The 21,755-nt window shown below is 41.6% G+C and overlaps 10 non-coding genes across 10 annotated transcripts; all 10 read left to right on the plus strand.

Moving 5' to 3' along the window:
- Positions 1–1,078: 1,078 nt before the first annotated feature.
- TRNAN-GUU (transfer RNA asparagine (anticodon GUU)) lies at positions 1,079–1,152 on the plus strand. The gene has a single exon. It is a non-coding gene; the product is annotated as a tRNA-Asn (tRNA).
- Positions 1,153–4,807: 3,655 nt separating this feature from the next.
- TRNAN-GUU (transfer RNA asparagine (anticodon GUU)) lies at positions 4,808–4,881 on the plus strand. The gene has a single exon. It is a non-coding gene; the product is annotated as a tRNA-Asn (tRNA).
- A 3,626-nt stretch (positions 4,882–8,507) lies between these two features.
- On the plus strand, positions 8,508–8,581 carry TRNAN-GUU (transfer RNA asparagine (anticodon GUU)). The gene has a single exon. It is a non-coding gene; the product is annotated as a tRNA-Asn (tRNA).
- Positions 8,582–10,064: 1,483 nt separating this feature from the next.
- TRNAN-GUU (transfer RNA asparagine (anticodon GUU)) lies at positions 10,065–10,138 on the plus strand. The gene has a single exon. It is a non-coding gene; the product is annotated as a tRNA-Asn (tRNA).
- Positions 10,139–11,679: 1,541 nt separating this feature from the next.
- On the plus strand, positions 11,680–11,753 carry TRNAN-GUU (transfer RNA asparagine (anticodon GUU)). Its single transcript has one exon. It is a non-coding gene; the product is annotated as a tRNA-Asn (tRNA).
- Positions 11,754–13,215: 1,462 nt separating this feature from the next.
- TRNAN-GUU (transfer RNA asparagine (anticodon GUU)) lies at positions 13,216–13,289 on the plus strand. Its single transcript has one exon. It is a non-coding gene; the product is annotated as a tRNA-Asn (tRNA).
- Positions 13,290–14,772: 1,483 nt separating this feature from the next.
- On the plus strand, positions 14,773–14,846 carry TRNAN-GUU (transfer RNA asparagine (anticodon GUU)). The gene has a single exon. It is a non-coding gene; the product is annotated as a tRNA-Asn (tRNA).
- Positions 14,847–17,931: 3,085 nt separating this feature from the next.
- TRNAN-GUU (transfer RNA asparagine (anticodon GUU)) lies at positions 17,932–18,005 on the plus strand. The gene has a single exon. It is a non-coding gene; the product is annotated as a tRNA-Asn (tRNA).
- Positions 18,006–19,475: 1,470 nt separating this feature from the next.
- On the plus strand, positions 19,476–19,549 carry TRNAN-GUU (transfer RNA asparagine (anticodon GUU)). The gene has a single exon. It is a non-coding gene; the product is annotated as a tRNA-Asn (tRNA).
- Positions 19,550–21,019: 1,470 nt separating this feature from the next.
- Positions 21,020–21,093, plus strand: TRNAN-GUU (transfer RNA asparagine (anticodon GUU)). The gene has a single exon. It is a non-coding gene; the product is annotated as a tRNA-Asn (tRNA).
- Positions 21,094–21,755: the final 662 nt, after the last annotated feature.

Here is a 21,755-nt window from a genome sequence, read left to right on the forward strand (position 1 = left end):
TTGAAACCCCACTCCGGGACCATTCCTTTTTCAATGCAGGAGGGGCAAAGCATTTGCTAACCAATAAGCAAAAAAATATGAAAATCCTCATCTTTCCCACAAAAACATCAAAAACAACAGCAAAAACATTGAAGACGGCTGGCTGCAAACGGAATAGAGAAATATCAGCATGTTAAAAGCGTTGGAAGACAATTTTTTAAGGAAAGTGTTTTGAAACTTGAAGACACGCACGGACGTGCCAGATGATCAGAAAGTGCCATTTCACTCGGAGTTAACAGTCCAAATACAAGCAATCGACTTTAATGCCTCACTGCATCAAGCTTAGCAACGTTTGATGGGCACGGAAAGTTTGGTGATCAACTCCACTCTGGGATGATTCATTTTTAACATGGAATGGGCAAAGCATGCGCTAACCAAACAGAAAAAAAAGGAAAGAAAAACAGCAGCAAAGAGTAAAATTAGCTTTAATGTTTCTGCAACAACACATTACATTCAAACGGAGGCTACAGATTGTATAGAAGAAAACAAATAACAACCCCAAAGACATTCATTAAACATGTTAAGTGAGGACGTAAAGGAGATCTCTATAGAAATGTTTGGAAATCTGTTACGTCACACAGACATGTTGACAGAGTGGTCAGAAAGTGCAATTTTTCTTGAAATTAACAGGCAAGCTATCATCGATTGACTTAAAACCAATAAAACCTCAGATGTGGATGGTAACATAACGAAAGCAGTGAAAACCCATGGAAAAGTGAATTTCTCTTAAGGTTTGGGGATTTGATTGCCAACGGAATTACAAATTTGAACAAAAACAAATTGCTTAGCAGAGGATGGTTTCGATCCATCGACCTCTGGGTTATGGGCCCAGCACGCTTCCGCTGCGCCACTCTGCTGCTGTCACACCTTTCTCTGTGCATTTTGAAAGGGAGAAGCTGGCTCCACCTACATTTGCATGCAGATAAAGAACCATAGCTGCATTTGAAAGCAGAGGATGCCGTAACCTCTGAAAAAGCATTTAGACATTGTGAGAGCAAAATCTTGTTAGTCCACGTAGCTCTCTCATCTCACGTGCTTAGTCTCTGTGGCGCAATTGGTTAGCGCGTTCGGCTGTTAACCGAAAGGTTGGTGGTTCAAGCCCACCCAGGGACGTTTTGAGACACTTGAGTTTTTTTAACCGAGAAGCAAAAAAGGAGCACAAAATAGTTACCTTTCAAACGCAAATACGGTGACTGCAAATTGATTAACATAGGTGGAGACCCTTCACAAAACCATGTTTAAAAGGAAGGGTGACGTCATATCTATGACGGTGCTTTCCAATTGAAACTTCATCAAAAGCACGTAAAACATCATCAGAAGTGAACAGGAAGTTCATTCTTCATTCCGTTGTCAACCGATTGGCCAGAAAATTGGGCTCGATCAAAGGGAACCTGAACAGGGGACTGCTCCTATCCATCGTCATTCATTGGGAAAGTGTCTGCAATTTCAAACACATTGCATTTCTCATATCAGCATGTGATGAGCGCCCGAAGCGTGCTGTTGAAACCCCACTCCGGGACCATTCCTTTTTCAATGCAGGAGGGGCAAAGCATTTGCTAACCAATAAGCAAAAAAATATGAAAATCCTCATCTTTCCCACAAAAACATCAAAAACAACAGCAAAAACATTGAAGACGGCTGGCTGCAAACGGAATAGAGAAATATCAGCATGTTAAAAGCGTTGGAAGACAATTTTTTAAGGAAAGTGTTTTGAAACTTGAAGACACGCACGGACGTGCCAGATGATCAGAAAGTGCCATTTCACTCGGAGTTAACAGTCCAAATACAAGCAATCGACTTTAATGCCTCACTGCATCAAGCTTAGCAACGTTTGATGGGCACGGAAAGTTTGGTGATCAACTCCACTCTGGGATGATTCATTTTTAACATGGAATGGGCAAAGCATGCGCTAACCAAACAGAAAAAAAAGGAAAGAAAAACAGCAGCAAAGAGTAAAATTAGCTTTAATGTTTCTGCAACAACACATTACATTCAAACGGAGGCTACAGATTGTATAGAAGAAAACAAATAACAACCCCAAAGACATTCATTAAACATGTTAAGTGAGGACGTAAAGGAGATCTCTATAGAAATGTTTGGAAATCTGTTACGTCACACAGACATGTTGACAGAGTGGTCAGAAAGTGCAATTTTTCTTGAAATTAACAGGCAAGCTATCATCGATTGACTTAAAACCAATAAAACCTCAGATGTGGATGGTAACATAACGAAAGCAGTGAAAACCCATGGAAAAGTGAATTTCTCTTAAGGTTTGGGGATTTGATTGCCAACGGAATTACAAATTTGAACAAAAACAAATTGCTTAGCAGAGGATGGTTTCGATCCATCGACCTCTGGGTTATGGGCCCAGCACGCTTCCGCTGCGCCACTCTGCTGCTGTCACACCTTTCTCTGTGCATTTTGAAAGGGAGAAGCTGGCTCCACCTACATTTGCATGCAGATAAAGAACCATAGCTGCATTTGAAAGCAGAGGATGCTGTAACCTCTGAAAAAGCATTTAGACATTGTGAGAGCAAAATCTTGTTAGTCCACGTAGCTCTCTCGCCTCACGTGCTTAGTCTCTGTGGCGCAATTGGTTAGCGCGTTCGGCTGTTAACCGAAAGGTTTGGGGATTTGATTGCCAACGGAATTACAAATTTGAACAAAAACAAATTGCTTAGCAGAGGATGGTTTCGATCCATCGACCTCTGGGTTATGGGCCCAGCACGCTTCCGCTGCGCCACTCTGCTGCTGTCACACCTTTCTCTGTGCATTTTGAAAGGGAGAAGCTGGCTCCACCTACATTTGCATGCAGATAAAGAACCATAGCTGCATTTGAAAGCAGAGGATGCCGTAACCTCTGAAAAAGCATTTAGACCATTCCTTTTTCAATGCAGGAGGGGCAAAGCATTTGCTAACCAATAAGCAAAAAAATATGAAAATCCTCATCTTTCCCACAAAAACATCAAAAACAACAGCAAAAACATTGAAGACGGCTGGCTGCAAACGGAATAGAGAAATATCATACAAGCATGTTAAAATTGGAAGACAATTTTTTAAGGAAAGTGTTTTGAAACTTGAAGACACGCACGGACGTGCCAGATGATCAGAAAGTGCCATTTCACTCGGAGTTAACAGTCCAAATACAAGCAATCGACTTTAATGCCTCACTGCATCAAGCTTAGCCCACCCAGGGACGTTTTGAGACACTTGAGTTTTTTTAACCGAGAAGCAAAAAAGGAGCACAAAATAGTTACCTTTCAAACGCAAATACGGAGACTGCAAATTGATTAACCCCTTAAGGACACAACTTCTAAAATAAAAGGGAATTATGACGGTTTATTTCCGTCATGTGTCCTTAAGGGGTTAACATAGGTGGAGACCCTTCACAAAACCATGTTTAAAAGGAAGGGTGACGTCATATCTATGACGGTGCTTTCCAATTGAAACTTCATCAAAAGCACGTAAAACATCATCAGAAGTGAACAGGAAGTTCATTCTTCATTCCGTTGTCAACCGATTGGCCAGAAAATTGGGCTCGATCAAAGGGAACCTGAACAGGGGACTGCTCCTATCCATCGTCATTCATTGGGAAAGTGTCTGCAATTTCAAACACATTGCATTTCTCATATCAGCATGTGATGAGCGCCCGAAGCGTGCTGTTGAAACCCCACTCCGGGACCATTCCTTTTTCAGGAGGGGCAAAGCATTTGCTAACCAATAAGCAAAAAAATATGAAAATCCTCATCTTTCCCACAAAAACATCAAAAACAACAGCAAAAACATTGAAGACGGCTGGCTGCAAACGGAATAGAGAAATATCATACAAGCATGTTAAAAGCGTTGGAAGACAATTTTTTAAGGAAAGTGTTTTGAAACTTGAAGACACGCACGGACGTGCCAGATGATCAGAAAGTGCCATTTCACTCGGAGTTAACAGTCCAAATACAAGCAATCGACTTTAATGCCTCACTGCATCAAGCTTAGCAACGTTTGATGGGCACGGAAAGTTTGGTGATCAACTCCACTCTGGGATGATTCATTTTTAACATGGAATGGGCAAAGCATGCGCTAACCAAACAGAAAAAAAAGGAAAGAAAAACAGCAGCAAAGAGTAAAATTAGCTTTAATGTTTCTGCAACAACACATTACATTCAAACGGAGGCTACAGATTGTATAGAAGAAAACAAATAACAACCCCAAAGACATTCATTAAACATGTTAAGTGAGGACGTAAAGGAGATCTCTATAGAAATGTTTGGAAATCTGTTACGTCACACAGACATGTTGACAGAGTGGTCAGAAAGTGCAATTTTTCTTGAAATTAACAGGCAAGCTATCATCGATTGACTTAAAACCAATAAAACCTCAGATGTGGATAGTAACATAACGAAAGCAGTGAAAACCCATGGAAAAGTGAATTTCTCTTAAGGTTTGGGGATTTGATTGCCAATGGAATTACAAATTTGAACAAAAACAAATTGCTTAGCAGAGGATGGTTTCGATCCATCGACCTCGGGGTTATGGGCCCAGCACGCTTCCGCTGCGCCACTCTGCTGCTGTCACACCTTTCTCTGTGCATTTTGAAAGGGAGAAGCTGGCTCCACCTACATTTGCATGCAGATAAAGAACCATAGCTGCATTTGAAAGCAGAGGATGCCGTAACCTCTGAAAAAGCATTTAGACATTGTGAGAGCAAAATCTTGTTAGTCCACGTAGCTCTCTCGCCTCTCGCCTCTCGCCTCTCGCCTCTCGCCTCACGTGCTTAGTCTCTGTGGCGCAATTGGTTAGCGCGTTCGGCTGTTAACCGAAAGGTTGGTGGTTCAAGCCCACCCAGGGACGTTTTGAGACACTTGAGTTTTTTTAACCGAGAAGCAAAAAAGGAGCACAAAATAGTTACCTTTCAAACGCAAATACGGTGATTGCAAATTGATTAACATAGGTGGAGACCCTTCACAAAACCATGTTTAAAAGGAAGGGTGACGTCATATCTATGACGGTGCTTTCCAATTGAAACTTCATCAAAAGCACGTAAAACATCATCAGAAGTGAACAGGAAGTTCATTCTTCATTCCGTTGTCAACCGATTGGCCAGAAAATTGGGCTCGATCAAAGGGAACCTGAACAGGGGACTGCTCCTATCCATCGTCATTCATTGGGAAAGTGTCTGCAATTTCAAACACATTGCATTTCTCATATCAGCATGTGATGAGCGCCCGAAGCGTGCTGTTGAAACCCCACTCCGGGACCATTCCTTTTTCAGGAGGGGCAAAGCATTTGCTAACCAATAAGCAAAAAAATATGAAAATCCTCATCTTTCCCACAAAAACATCAAAAACAACAGCAAAATCATTGAAGACGGCTGGCTGCAAACGGAATAGAGAAATATCATACAAGCATGTTAAAAGCGTTGGAAGACAATTTTTTAAGGAAAGTGTTTTGAAACTTGAAGACACGCACGGACGTGCCAGATGATCAGAAAGTGCCATTTCACTCGGAGTTAACAGTCCAAATACAAGCAATCGACTTTAATGCCTCACTGCATCAAGCTTAGCAACGTTTGATGGGCACGGAAAGTTTGGTGATCAACTCCACTCTGGGATGATTCATTTTTAACATGGAATGGGCAAAGCATGCGCTAACCAAACAGAAAAAAAGGAAAGAAAAACAGCAGCAAAGAGTAAAATTAGCTTTAATGTTTCTGCAACAACACATTACATTCAAACGGAGGCTACAGATTGTATAGAAGAAAACAAATAACAACCCCAAAGACATTCATTAAACATGTTAAGTGAGGACGTAAAGGAGATCTCTATAGAAATGTTTGGAAATCTGTTACGTCACACAGACATGTTGACAGAGTGGTCAGAAAGTGCAATTTTTCTTGAAATTAACAGGCAAGCTATCATCGATTGACTTAAAACCAATAAAACCTCAGATGTGGATGGTAACATAACGAAAGCAGTGAAAACCCATGGAAAAGTGAATTTCTCTTAAGGTTTGGGGATTTGATTGCCAACGGAATTACAAATTTGAACAAAAACAAATTGCTTAGCAGAGGATGGTTTCGATCCATCGACCTCTGGGTTATGGGCCCAGCACGCTTCCGCTGCGCCACTCTGCTGCTGTCACACCTTTCTCTGTGCATTTTGAAAGGGAGAAGCTGGCTCCACCTACATTTGCATGCAGATAAAGAACCATAGCTGCATTTGAAAGCAGAGGATGCCGTAACCTCTGAAAAAGCATTTAGACATTGTGAGAGCAAAATCTTGTTAGTCCACGTAGCTCTCTCGCCTCACGTGCTTAGTCTCTGTGGCGCAATTGGTTAGCGAGTTCGGCTGTTAACCGAAAGGTTTGGGGATTTGATTGCCAACGGAATTACAAATTTGAACAAAAACAAATTGCTTAGCAGAGGATGGTTTCGATCCATCGACCTCTGGGTTATGGGCCCAGCACGCTTCCGCTGCGCCACTCTGCTGCTGTCACACCTTTCTCTGTGCATTTTGAAAGGGAGAAGCTAGCTCCACCTACATTTGCATGCAGATAAAGAACCATAGCTGCATTTGAAAGCAGAGGATGCCGTAACCTCTGAAAAAGCATTTAGACCATTCCTTTTTCAATGCAGGAGGGGCAAAGCATTTGCTAACCAATAAGCAAAAAAATATGAAAATCCTCATCTTTCCCACAAAAACATCAAAAACAACAGCAAAAACATTGAAGACGGCTGGCTGCAAACGGAATAGAGAAATATCATACAAGCATGTTAAAATTGGAAGACAATTTTTTAAGGAAAGTGTTTTGAAACTTGAAGACACGCACGGACGTGCCAGATGATCAGAAAGTGCCATTTCACTCGGAGTTAACAGTCCAAATACAAGCAATCGACTTTAATGCCTCACTGCATCAAGCTTAGCCCACCCAGGGACGTTTTGAGACACTTGAGTTTTTTTAACCGAGAAGCAAAAAAGGAGCACAAAATAGTTACCTTTCAAACGCAAATACGGAGACTGCAAATTGATTAACCCCTTAAGGACACAACTTCTAAAATAAAAGGGAATTATGACGGTTTATTTCCGTCATGTGTCCTTAAGGGGTTAACATAGGTGGAGACCCTTCACAAAACCATGTTTAAAAGGAAGGGTGACGTCATATCTATGACGGTGCTTTCCAATTGAAACTTCATCAAAAGCACGTAAAACATCATCAGAAGTGAACAGGAAGTTCATTCTTCATTCCGTTGTCAACCGATTGGCCAGAAAATTGGGCTCGATCAAAGGGAACCTGAACAGGGGACTGCTCCTATCCATCGTCATTCATTGGGAAAGTGTCTGCAATTTCAAACACATTGCATTTCTCATATCAGCATGTGATGAGCGCCCGAAGCGTGCTGTTGAAACCCCACTCCGGGACCATTCCTTTTTCAGGAGGGGCAAAGCATTTGCTAACCAATAAGCAAAAAAATATGAAAATCCTCATCTTTCCCACAAAAACATCAAAAACAACAGCAAAAACATTGAAGACGGCTGGCTGCAAACGGAATAGAGAAATATCATACAAGCATGTTAAAAGCGTTGGAAGACAATTTTTTAAGGAAAGTGTTTTGAAACTTGAAGACACGCACGGACGTGCCAGATGATCAGAAAGTGCCATTTCACTCGGAGTTAACAGTCCAAATACAAGCAATCGACTTTAATGCCTCACTGCATCAAGCTTAGCAACGTTTGATGGGCACGGAAAGTTTGGTGATCAACTCCACTCTGGGATGATTCATTTTTAACATGGAATGGGCAAAGCATGCGCTAACCAAACAGAAAAAAAAGGAAAGAAAAACAGCAGCAAAGAGTAAAATTAGCTTTAATGTTTCTGCAACAACACATTACATTCAAACGGAGGCTACAGATTGTATAGAAGAAAACAAATAACAACCCCAAAGACATTCATTAAACATGTTAAGTGAGGACGTAAAGGAGATCTCTATAGAAATGTTTGGAAATCTGTTACGTCACACAGACATGTTGACAGAGTGGTCAGAAAGTGCAATTTTTCTTGAAATTAACAGGCAAGCTATCATCGATTGACTTAAAACCAATAAAACCTCAGATGTGGATGGTAACATAACGAAAGCAGTGAAAACCCATGGAAAAGTGAATTTCTCTTAAGGTTTGGGGATTTGATTGCCAACGGAATTACAAATTTGAACAAAAACAAATTGCTTAGCAGAGGATGGTTTCGATCCATCGACCTCTGGGTTATGGGCCCAGCACGCTTCCGCTGCGCCACTCTGCTGCTGTCACACCTTTCTCTGTGCATTTTGAAAGGGAGAAGCTGGCTCCACCTACATTTGCATGCAGATAAAGAACCATAGCTGCATTTGAAAGCAGAGGATGCCGTAACCTCTGAAAAAGCATTTAGACATTGTGAGAGCAAAATCTTGTTAGTCCACGTAGCTCTCTCGCCTCACGTGCTTAGTCTCTGTGGCGCAATTGGTTAGCGCGTTCGGCTGTTAACCGAAAGGTTGGTGGTTCAAGCCCACCCAGGGACGTTTTGAGACAATTGAGTTTTTTTAACCGAGAAGCAAAAAAGGAGCACAAAATAGTTACCTTTCAAACGCAAATACGGTGACTGCAAATTGATTAACATAGGTGGAGACCCTTCACAAAACCATGTTTAAAAGGAAGGGTGACGTCATATCTATGACGGTGCTTTCCAATTGAAACTTCATCAAAAGCACGTAAAACATCATCAGAAGTGAACAGGAAGTTCATTCTTCATTCCGTTGTCAACCGATTGGCCAGAAAATTGGGCTCGATCAAAGGGAACCTGAACAGGGGACTGCTCCTATCCATCGTCATTCATTGGGAAAGTGTCTGCAATTTCAAACACATTGCATTTCTCATATCAGCATGTGATGAGCGCCCGAAGCGTGCTGTTGAAACCCCACTCCGGGACCATTCCTTTTTCAATGCAGGAGGGGCAAAGCATTTGCTAACCAATAAGCAAAAAAATATGCAAATCCTCATCTTTCCCACAAAAACATCAAAAACAACAGCAAAAACATTGAAGACGGCTGGCTGCAAACGGAATAGAGAAATATCAGCATGTTAAAAGCGTTGGAAGACAATTTTTTAAGGAAAGTGTTTTGAAACTTGAAGACACGCACTGACGTGCCAGATGATCAGAAAGTGCCATTTCACTCGGAGTTAACAGTCCAAATACAAGCAATCGACTTTAATGCCTCACTGCATCAAGCTTAGCAACGTTTGATGGGCACGGAAAGTTTGGTGATCAACTCCACTCTGGGATGATTCATTTTTAACATGGAATGGGCAAAGCATGCGCTAACCAAACAGAAAAAAAAGGAAAGAAAAACAGCAGCAAAGAGTAAAATTAGCTTTAATGTTTCTGCAACAACACATTACATTCAAACGGAGGCTACAGATTGTATAGAAGAAAACAAATAACAACCCCAAAGACATTCATTAAACATGTTAAGTGAGGACGTAAAGGAGATCTCTATAGAAATGTTTGGAAATCTGTTACGTCACACAGACATGTTGACAGAGTGGTCAGAAAGTGCAATTTTTCTTGAAATTAACAGGCAAGCTATCATCGATTGACTTAAAACCAATAAAACCTCAGATGTGGATGGTAACATAACGAAAGCAGTGAAAACCCATGGAAAAGTGAATTTCTCTTAAGGTTTGGGGATTTGATTGCCAACGGAATTTCAAATTTGAACAAAAACAAATTGCTTAGCAGAGGATGGTTTCGATCCATCGACCTCTGGGTTATGGGCCCAGCACGCTTCCGCTGCGCCACTCTGCTGCTGTCACACCTTTCTCTGTGCATTTTGAAAGGGAGAAGCTGGCTCCACCTACATTTGCATGCAGATAAAGAACCATAGCTGCATTTGAAAGCAGAGGATGCCGTAACCTCTGAAAAAGCATTTAGACATTGTGAGAGCAAAATCTTGTTAGTCCACGTAGTTCTCTCGCCTCTCTCGCCTCTCTCGCCTCACGTGCTTAGTCTCTGTGGCGCAATTGGTTAGCGCGTTCGGCTGTTAACCGAAAGGTTGGTGGTTCAAGCCCACCCAGGGACGTTTTGAGACACTTGAGTTTTTTTAACCGAGAAGCAAAAAAGGAGCACAAAATAGTTACCTTTCAAACGCAAATACGGTGACTGCAAATTGATTAACCCCTTAAGGACACAACTTCTAAAATAAAAGGGAATTATGACGGTTTATTTCCGTCATGTGTCCTTAAGGGGTTAACATAGGTGGAGACCCTTCACAAAACCATGTTTAAAAGGAAGGGTGACGTCATATCTATGACGGTGCTTTCCAATTGAAACTTCATCAAAAGCACGTAAAACATCATCAGAAGTGAACAGGAAGTTCATTCTTCATTCCGTTGTCAACCGATTGGCCAGAAAATTGGGCTCGATCAAAGGGAACCTGAACAGGGGACTGCTCCTATCCATCGTCATTCATTGGGAAAGTGTCTGCAATTTCAAACACATTGCATTTCTCATATCAGCATGTGATGAGCGCCCGAAGCGTGCTGTTGAAACCCCACTCCGGGACCATTCCTTTTTCAGGAGGGGCAAAGCATTTGCTAACCAATAAGCAAAAAAATATGAAAATCCTCATCTTTCCCACAAAAACATCAAAAACAACAGCAAAAACATTGAAGACGGCTGGCTGCAAACGGAATAGAGAAATATCATACAAGCATGTTAAAAGCGTTGGAAGACAATTTTTTAAGGAAAGTGTTTTGAAACTTGAAGACACGCACGGACGTGCCAGATGATCAGAAAGTGCCATTTCACTCGGAGTTAACAGTCCAAATACAAGCAATCGACTTTAATGCCTCACTGCATCAAGCTTAGCAACGTTTGATGGGCACGGAAAGTTTGGTGATCAACTCCACTCTGGGATGATTCATTTTTAACATGGAATGGGCAAAGCATGCGCTAACCAAACAGAAAAAAAAGGAAAGAAAAACAGCAGCAAAGAGTAAAATTAGCTTTAATGTTTCTGCAACAACACATTACATTCAAACGGAGGCTACAGATTGTATAGAAGAAAACAAATAACAACCCCAAAGACATTCATTAAACATGTTAAGTGAGGACGTAAAGGAGATCTCTATAGAAATGTTTGGAAATCTGTTACGTCACACAGACATGTTGACAGAGTGGTCAGAAAGTGCAATTTTTCTTGAAATTAACAGGCAAGCTATCATCGATTGACTTAAAACCAATAAAACCTCAGATGTGGATGGTAACATAACGAAAGCAGTGAAAACCCATGGAAAAGTGAATTTCTCTTAAGGTTTGGGGATTTGATTGCCAACGGAATTACAAATTTGAACAAAAACAAATTGCTTAGCAGAGGATGGTTTCGATCCATCGACCTCTGGGTTATGGGCCCAGCACGCTTCCGCTGCGCCACTCTGCTGCTGTCACACCTTTCTCTGTGCATTTTGAAAGGGAGAAGCTGGCTCCACCTACATTTGCATGCAGATAAAGAACCATAGCTGCATTTGAAAGCAGAGGATGCCGTAACCTCTGAAAAAGCATTTAGACATTGTGAGAGCAAAATCTTGTTAGTCCACGTAGCTCTCTCATCTCACGTGCTTAGTCTCTGTGGCGCAATTGGTTAGCGCGTTCGGCTGTTAACCGAAAGGTTGGTGGTTCAAGCCCACCCAGGGACGTTTTGAGACACTTGAGTTTTTTTAACCGAGAAGCAAAAAAGGAGCACAAAAAAACCTTTCAAACGCAAATACGGTGACTGCAAATTGATTAACATAGGTGGAGACCCTTCACAAAACCATGTTTAAAAGGAAGGGTGACGTCATATCTATGACGGTGCTTTCCAATTGAAACTTCATCAAAAGCACGTAAAACATCATCAGAAGTGAACAGGAAGTTCATTCTTCATTCCGTTGTCAACCGATTGGCCAGAAAATTGGGCTCGATCAAAGGGAACCTGAACAGGGGGCTGCTCCTATCCATCGTCATTCATTGGGAAAGTGTCTGCAATTTCAAACACATTGCATTTCTCATATCAGCATGTGATGAGCGCCCGAAGCGTGCTGTTGAAACCCCACTCCGGGACCATTCCTTTTTCAATGCAGGAGGGGCAAAGCATTTGCTAACCAATAAGCAAAAAAATATGAAAATCCTCATCTTTCCCACAAAAACATCAAAAACAACAGCAAAAACATTGAAGACGGCTGGCTGCAAACGGAATAGAGAAATATCAGCATGTTAAAAGCGTTGGAAGACAATTTTTTAAGGAAAGTGTTTTGAAACTTGAAGACACGCACGGACGTGCCAGATGATCAGAAAGTGCCATTTCACTCGGAGTTAACAGTCCAAATACAAGCAATCGACTTTAATGCCTCACTGCATCAAGCTTAGCAACGTTTGATGGGCACGGAAAGTTTGGTGATCAACTCCACTCTGGGATGATTCATTTTTAACATGGAATGGGCAAAGCATGCGCTAACCAAACAGAAAAAAAAGGAAAGAAAAACAGCAGCAAAGAGTAAAATTAGCTTTAATGTTTCTGCAACAACACATTACATTCAAACGGAGGCTACAGATTGTATAGAAGAAAACAAATAACAACCCCAAAGACATTCATTAAACATGTTAAGTGAGGACGTAAAGGAGATCTCTATAGAAATGTTTGGAAATCTGTTACGTCACACAGACATGTTGACAGAGTGGTCAGAAAGTGCAATTTTTCTTGAAATTAACAGGCAAGCTATCATCGATTGACTTAAAACCAATAAAACCTCAGATGTGGATGGTAACATAACGAAAGCAGTGAAAACCCATGGAAAAGTGAATTTCTCTTAAGGTTTGGGGATTTGATTGCCAACGGAATTACAAATTTGAACAAAAACAAATTGCTTAGCAGAGGATGGTTTCGATCCATCGACCTCTGGGTTATGGGCCCAGCACGCTTCCGCTGCGCCACTCTGCTGCTGTCACACCTTTCTCTGTGCATTTTGAAAGGGAGAAGCTGGCTCCACCTACATTTGCATGCAGATAAAGAACCATAGCTGCATTTGAAAGCAGAGGATGCCGTAACCTCTGAAAAAGCATTTAGACATTGTGAGAGCAAAATCTTGTTAGTCCACGTAGCTCTCTCGCCTCACGTGCTTAGTCTCTGTGGCGCAATTGGTTAGCGCGTTCGGCTGTTAACCGAAAGGTTGGTGGTTCAAGCCCACCCAGGGACGTTTTGAGACAATTGAGTTTTTTTAACCGAGAAGCAAAAAAGGAGCACAAAATAGTTACCTTTCAAACGCAAATACGGTGACTGCAAATTGATTAACATAGGTGGAGACCCTTCACAAAACCATGTTTAAAAGGAAGGGTGACGTCATATCTATGACGGTGCTTTCCAATTGAAACTTCATCAAAAGCACGTAAAACATCATCAGAAGTGAACAGGAAGTTCATTCTTCATTCCGTTGTCAACCGATTGGCCAGAAAATTGGGCTCGATCAAAGGGAACCTGAACAGGGGACTGCTCCTATCCATCGTCATTCATTGGGAAAGTGTCTGAAATTTCAAACACATTGCATTTCTCATATCAGCATGTGATGAGCGCCCGAAGCGTGCTGTTGAAACCCCACTCCGGGACCATTCCTTTTTCAATGCAGGAGGGGCAAAGCATTTGCTAACCAATAAGCAAAAAAATATGCAAATCCTCATCTTTCCCACAAAAACATCAAAAACAACAGCAAAAACATTGAAGACGGCTGGCTGCAAACGGAATAGAGAAATATCAGCATGTTAAAAGCGTTGGAAGACAATTTTTTAAGGAAAGTGTTTTGAAACTTGAAGACACGCACTGACGTGCCAGATGATCAGAAAGTGCCATTTCACTCGGAGTTAACAGTCCAAATACAAGCAATCGACTTTAATGCCTCACTGCATCAAGCTTAGCAACGTTTGATGGGCACGGAAAGTTTGGTGATCAACTCCACTCTGGGATGATTCATTTTTAACATGGAATGGGCAAAGCATGCGCTAACCAAACAGAAAAAAAAGGAAAGAAAAACAGCAGCAAAGAGTAAAATTAGCTTTAATGTTTCTGCAACAACACATTACATTCAAACGGAGGCTACAGATTGTATAGAAGAAAACAAATAACAACCCCAAAGACATTCATTAAACATGTTAAGTGAGGACGTAAAGGAGATCTCTATAGAAATGTTTGGAAATCTGTTACGTCACACAGACATGTTGACAGAGTGGTCAGAAAGTGCAATTTTTCTTGAAATTAACAGGCAAGCTATCATCGATTGACTTAAAACCAATAAAACCTCAGATGTGGATGGTAACATAACGAAAGCAGTGAAAACCCATGGAAAAGTGAATTTCTCTTAAGGTTTGGGGATTTGATTGCCAACGGAATTTCAAATTTGAACAAAAACAAATTGCTTAGCAGAGGATGGTTTCGATCCATCGACCTCTGGGTTATGGGCCCAGCACGCTTCCGCTGCGCCACTCTGCTGCTGTCACACCTTTCTCTGTGCATTTTGAAAGGGAGAAGCTGGCTCCACCTACATTTGCATGCAGATAAAGAACCATAGCTGCATTTGAAAGCAGAGGATGCCGTAACCTCTGAAAAAGCATTTAGACATTGTGAGAGCAAAATCTTGTTAGTCCACGTAGTTCTCTCGCCTCTCTCGCCTCACTCGCCTCACGTGCTTAGTCTCTGTGGCGCAATTGGTTAGCGCGTTCGGCTGTTAACCGAAAGGTTGGTGGTTCAAGCCCACCCAGGGACGTTTTGAGACACTTGAGTTTTTTTAACCGAGAAGCAAAAAAGGAGCACAAAATAGTTACCTTTCAAACGCAAATACGGTGACTGCAAATTGATTAACCCCTTAAGGACACAACTTCTAAAATAAAAGGGAATTATGACGGTTTATTTCCGTCATGTGTCCTTAAGGGGTTAACATAGGTGGAGACCCTTCACAAAACCATGTTTAAAAGGAAGGGTGACGTCATATCTATGACGGTGCTTTCCAATTGAAACTTCATCAAAAGCACGTAAAACATCATCAGAAGTGAACAGGAAGTTCATTCTTCATTCCGTTGTCAACCGATTGGCCAGAAAATTGGGCTCGATCAAAGGGAACCTGAACAGGGGACTGCTCCTATCCATCGTCATTCATTGGGAAAGTGTCTGCAATTTCAAACACATTGCATTTCTCATATCAGCATGTGATGAGCGCCCGAAGCGTGCTGTTGAAACCCCACTCCGGGACCATTCCTTTTTCAGGAGGGGCAAAGCATTTGCTAACCAATAAGCAAAAAAATATGAAAATCCTCATCTTTCCCACAAAAACATCAAAAACAACAGCAAAAACATTGAAGACGGCTGGCTGCAAACGGAATAGAGAAATATCATACAAGCATGTTAAAAGCGTTGGAAGACAATTTTTTAAGGAAAGTGTTTTGAAACTTGAAGACACGCACGGACGTGCCAGATGTTCAGAAAGTGCCATTTCACTCGGAGTTAACAGTCCAAATACAAGCAATCGACTTTAATGCCTCACTGCATCAAGCTTAGCAACGTTTGATGGGCACGGAAAGTTTGGTGATCAACTCCACTCTGGGATGATTCATTTTTAACATGGAATGGGCAAAGCATGCGCTAACCAAACAGAAAAAAAAGGAAAGAAAAACAGCAGCAAAGAGTAAAATTAGCTTTAATGTTTCTGCAACAACACATTACATTCAAACGGAGGCTACAGATTGTATAGAAGAAAACAAATAACAACCCCAAAGACATTCATTAAACATGTTAAGTGAGGACGTAAAGGAGATCTCTATAGAAATGTTTGGAAATCTGTTACGTCACACAGACATGTTGACAGAGTGGTCAGAAAGTGCAATTTTTCTTGAAATTAACAGGCAAGCTATCATCGATTGACTTAAAACCAATAAAACCTCAGATGTGGATGGTAACATAACGAAAGCAGTGAAAACCCATGGAAAAGTGAATTTCTCTTAAGGTTTGGGGATTTGATTGCCAACGGAATTACAAATTTGAACAAAAACAAATTGCTTAGCAGAGGATGGTTTCGATCCATCGACCTCTGGGTTATGGGCCCAGCACGCTTCCGCTGCGCCACTCTGCTGCTGTCACACCTTTCTCTGTGCATTTTGAAAGGGAGAAGCTGGCTCCACCTACATTTGCATGCAGATAAAGAACCATAGCTGCATTTGAAAGCAGAGGATGCCGTAACCTCTGAAAAAGCATTTAGACATTGTGAGAGCAAAATCTTGTTAGTCCACGTAGCTCTCTCGCCTCACGTGCTTAGTCTCTGTGGCGCAATTGGTTAGCGCATTCGGCTGTTAACCGAAAGGTTGGTGGTTCAAGCCCACCCAGGGACGTTTTGAGACAATTGAGTTTTTTTAACCGAGAAGCAAAAAAGGAGCACAAAATAGTTACCTTTCAAACGCAAATACGGTGACTGCAAATTGATTAACATAGGTGGAGACCCTTCACAAAACCATGTTTAAAAGGAAGGGTGACGTCATATCTATGACGGTGCTTTCCAATTGAAACTTCATCAAAAGCACGTAAAACATCATCAGAAGTGAACAGGAAGTTCATTCTTCATTCCGTTGTCAACCGATTGGCCAGAAAATTGGGCTCGATCAAAGGGAACCTGAACAGGGGACTGCTCCTATCCATCGTCATTCATTGGGAAAGTGTCTGCAATTTCAAACACATTGCATTTCTCATATCAGCATGTGATGAGCGCCCGAAGCGTGCTGTTGAAACCCCACTCCGGGACCATTCCTTTTTCAATGCAGGAGGGGCAAAGCATTTGCTAACCAATAAGCAAAAAAATATGCAAATCCTCATCTTTCCCACAAAAACATCAAAAACAACAGCAAAAACATTGAAGACGGCTGGCTGCAAACGGAATAGAGAAATATCATACAAGCATGTTAAAAGCGTTGGAAGACAATTTTTTAAGGAAAGTGTTTTGAAACTTGAAGACACGCACGGACGTGCCAGATGATCAGAAAGTGCCATTTCACTCGGAGTTAACAGTCCAAATACAAGCAATCGACTTTAATGCCTCACTGCATCAAGCTTAGCAACGTTTGATGGGCACGGAAAGTTTGGTGATCAACTCCACTCTGGGATGATTCATTTTTAACATGGAATGGGCAAAGCATGCGCTAACCAAACAGAAAAAAAAGGAAAGAAAAACAGCAGCAAAGAGTAAAATTAGCTTTAATGTTTCTGCAACAACACATTACATTCAAACGGAGGCTACAGATTGTATAGAAGAAAACAAATAACAACCCCAAAGACATTCATTAAACATGTTAAGTGAGGACGTAAAGGAGATCTCTATAGAAATGTTTGGAAATCTGTTACGTCACACAGACATGTTGACAGAGTGGTCAGAAAGTGCAATTTTTCTTGAAATTAACAGGCAAGCTATCATCGATTGACTTAAAACCAATAAAACCTCAGATGTGGATGGTAACATAACGAAAGCAGTGAAAACCCATGGAAAAGTGAATTTCTCTTAAGGTTTGGGGATTTGATTGCCAACGGAATTACAAATTTGAACAAAAACTAATTGCTTAGCAGAGGATGGTTTCGATCCATCGACCTCTGGGTTATGGGCCCAGCACGCTTCCGCTGCGCCACTCTGCTGCTGTCACACCTTTCTCTGTGCATTTTGAAAGGGAGAAGCTGGCTCCACCTACATTTGCATGCAGATAAAGAACCATAGCTGCATTTGAAAGCAGAGGATGCCGTAACCTCTGAAAAAGCATTTAGACATTGTGAGAGCAAAATCTTGTTAGTCCACGTAGCTCTCTCGCCTCGCGTGCTTAGTCTCTGTGGCGCAATTGGTTAGCGCGTTCGGCTGTTAACCGAAAGGTTGGTGGTTCAAGCCCACCCAGGGACGATTTGAGACACTTGAGTTTTTTTAACCGAGAAGCAAAAAAGGAGCACAAAATAGTTACCTTTCAAACGCAAATACGGTGACTGCAAATTGATTAACATAGGTGGAGACCCTTCACAAAACCATGTTTAAAAGGAAGGTTCACGTCATATCTATGACGGTGCTTTCCAATTGAAACTTCATCAAAAGCACGTAAAACATCATCAGAAGTGAACAGGAAGTTCATTCTTCATTCCGTTGTCAACCGATTGGCCAGAAAATTGGGCTCGATCAAAGGGAAACTGAACAGGGGACTGCTCCTATCCATCGTCATTCATTGGGAAAGTGTCTGCAATTTCAAACACATTGCATTTCTCATATCAGCATGTGATGAGCGCCCGAAGCGTGCTGTTGAAACCCCACTCCGGGACCATTCCTTTTTCAATGCAGGAGGGGCAAAGCATTTGCTAACCAATAAGCAAAAAAATATGCAAATCCTCATCTTTCCCACAAAAACATCAAAAACAACAGCAAAAACATTGAAGACGGCTGGCTGCAAACGGAATAGAGAAATATCATACAAGCATGTTAAAAGCGTTGGAAGACAATTTTTTAAGGAAAGTGTTTTGAAACTTGAAGACACGCACGGACGTGCCAGATGATCAGAAAGTGCCATTTCACTCGGAGTTAACAGTCCAAATACAAGCAATCGACTTTAATGCCTCACTGCATCAAGCTTAGCAACGTTTGATGGGCACGGAAAGTTTGGTGATCAACTCCACTCTGGGATGATTCATTTTTAACATGGAATGGGCAAAGCATGCGCTAACCAAACAGAAAAAAAAGGAAAGAAAAACAGCAGCAAAGAGTAAAATTAGCTTTAATGTTTCTGCAACAACACATTACATTCAAACGGAGGCTACAGATTGTATAGAAGAAAACAAATAACAACCCCAAAGACATTCATTAAACATGTTAAGTGAGGACGTAAAGGAGATCTCTATAGAAATGTTTGGAAATCTGTTACGTCACACAGACATGTTGACAGAGTGGTCAGAAAGTGCAATTTTTCTTGAAATTAACAGGCAAGCTATCATCGATTGACTTAAAACCAATAAAACCTCAGATGTGGATGGTAACATAACGAAAGCAGTGAAAACCCATGGAAAAGTGAATTTCTCTTAAGGTTTGGGGATTTGATTGCCAACGGAATTACAAATTTGAACAAAAACAAATTGCTTAGCAGAGGATGGTTTCGATCCATCGACCTCTGGGTTATGGGCCCAGCACGCTTCCGCTGCGCCACTCTGCTGCTGTCACACCTTTCTCTGTGCATTTTGAAAGGGAGAAGCTGGCTCCACCTACATTTGCATGCAGATAAAGAACCATAGCTGCATTTGAAAGCAGAGGATGCCGTAACCTCTGAAAAAGCATTTAGACATTGTGAGAGCAAAATCTTGTTAGTCCACGTAGCTCTCTCGCCTCGCGTGCTTAGTCTCTGTGGCGCAATTGGTTAGCGCGTTCGGCTGTTAACCGAAAGGTTGGTGGTTCAAGCCCACCCAGGGACGATTTGAGACACTTGAGTTTTTTTAACCGAGAAGCAAAAAAGGAGCACAAAATAGTTACCTTTCAAACGCAAATACGGTGACTGCAAATTGATTAACATAGGTGGAGACCCTTCACAAAACCATGTTTAAAAGGAAGGTTCACATCATATCTATGACGTTGCTTTCCAATTGAAACTTCATCAAAAGCACGTAAAACATCATCAGAAGTGAACAGGAAGTTCATTCTTCATTCCGTTGTCAACCGATTGGCCCGAAAATTGGGCTCGATCAAAGGGAACCTGAACAGGGGACTGCTCCTATTCATCGTCATTCATTGGGAAAGTGTCTGCAATTTCAAACACATTGCATTTCTCATATCAGCATGTGATGAGCGCCCGAAGCGTGCTGTTGAAACCCCACTCCGGGACCATTCCTTTTTCAATGCAGGAGGGGCAAAGCATTTGCTAACCAATAAGCAAAAAAATATGCAAATCCTCATCTTTCCCACAAAAACAGCAAAAACAACAGCAAAAACATTGAAGACGGCTGGCTGCAAACGGAATAGAGAAATATCATACAAGCATGTTAAAAGCGTTGGAAGACAATTTTTTAAGGAAAGTGTTTTGAAACTTGAAGACACGCACGGACGTGCCAGATGATCAGAAAGTGCCATTTCACTCGGAGTTAACAGTCCAAATACAAGCAATCGACTTTAATGCCTCACTGCATCAAGCTTAGCAACGTTTGATGGGCACGGAAAGTTTGGTGATCAACTCCACTCTGGGATGATTCATTTTTAACATGGAATGGGCAAAGCATGCGCTAACCAAACAGAAAAAAAAGGAAAGAAAAACAGCAGCAAAGAGTAAAATTAGCTTTAATGTTTCTGCAACAACACATTACATTCAAACGGAGGCTACAGATTGTATAGAAGAAAACAAATAACAACCCCAAAGACATTCATTAAACATGTTAAGTGAGGACGTAAAGGAGATCTCTATAGAAATGTTTGGAAATCTGTTACGTCACACAGACATGTTGACAGAGTGGTCAGAAAGTGCAATTTTTCTTGAAATTAACAGGCAAGCTATCATCGATTGACTTAAAACCAATAAAACCTCAGATGTGGATGGTAACATAACGAAAGCAGTGAAAACCCATGGAAAAGTGAATTTCTCTTAAGGTTTGGGGATTTGATTGCCAACGGAATTACAAATTTGAACAAAAACAAATTGCTTAGCAGAGGATGGTTTCGATCCATCGACCTCTGGGTTATGGGCCCAGCACGCTTCCGCTGCGCCACTCTGCTGCTGTCACACCTTTCTCTGTGCATTTTGAAAGGGAGAAGCTGGCTCCACCTACATTTGCATGCAGATAAAGAACCATAGCTGCATTTGAAAGCAGAGGATGCCGTAACCTCTGAAAAAGCATTTAGACATTGTGAGAGCAAAATCTTGTTAGTCCACGTAGCTCTCTCGCCTCACGTGCTTAGTCTCTGTGGCGCAATTGGTTAGCGCGTTCGGCTGTTAACCGAAAGGTTGGTGGTTCAAGCCCACCCAGGGACGTTTTGAGACAATTGAGTTTTTTTAACCGAGAAGCAAAAAAGGAGCACAAAATAGTTACCTTTCAAACGCAAATACGGTGACTGCAAATTGATTAACATAGGTGGAGACCCTTCACAAAACCATGTTTAAAAGGAAGGGTGACGTCATATCTATGACGTTGCTTTCCAATTGAAACTTCATCAAAAGCACGTAAAACATCATCAGAAGTGAACAGGAAGTTCATTCTTCATTCCGTTGTCAACCGATTGGCCAGAAAATTGGGCTCGATCAAAGGGAAACTGAACAGGGGACTGCTCCTATCCATCGTCATTCATTGGGAAAGTGTCTGCAATTTCAAACACATTGCATTTCTCATATCAGCATGTGATGAGCGCCCGAAGCGTGCTGTTGAAACCCCACTCCGGGACCATTCCTTTTTCAATGCAGGAGGGGCAAAGCATTTGCTAACCAATAAGCAAAAAAATATGCAAATCCTCATCTTTCCCACAAAAACATCAAAAACAACAGCAAAAACATTGAAGACGGCTGGCTGCAAACGGAATAGAGAAATATCATACAAGCATGTTAAAAGCGTTGGAAGACAATTTTTTAAGGAAAGTGTTTTGAAACTTGAAGACACGCACGGACGTGCCAGATGATCAGAAAGTGCCATTTCACTCGGA

This window comes from Pelobates fuscus, chromosome 2 (genome assembly GCF_036172605.1).
Source record: "Pelobates fuscus isolate aPelFus1 chromosome 2, aPelFus1.pri, whole genome shotgun sequence".
NCBI classification, from domain to species: domain Eukaryota; kingdom Metazoa; phylum Chordata; class Amphibia; order Anura; family Pelobatidae; genus Pelobates; species Pelobates fuscus.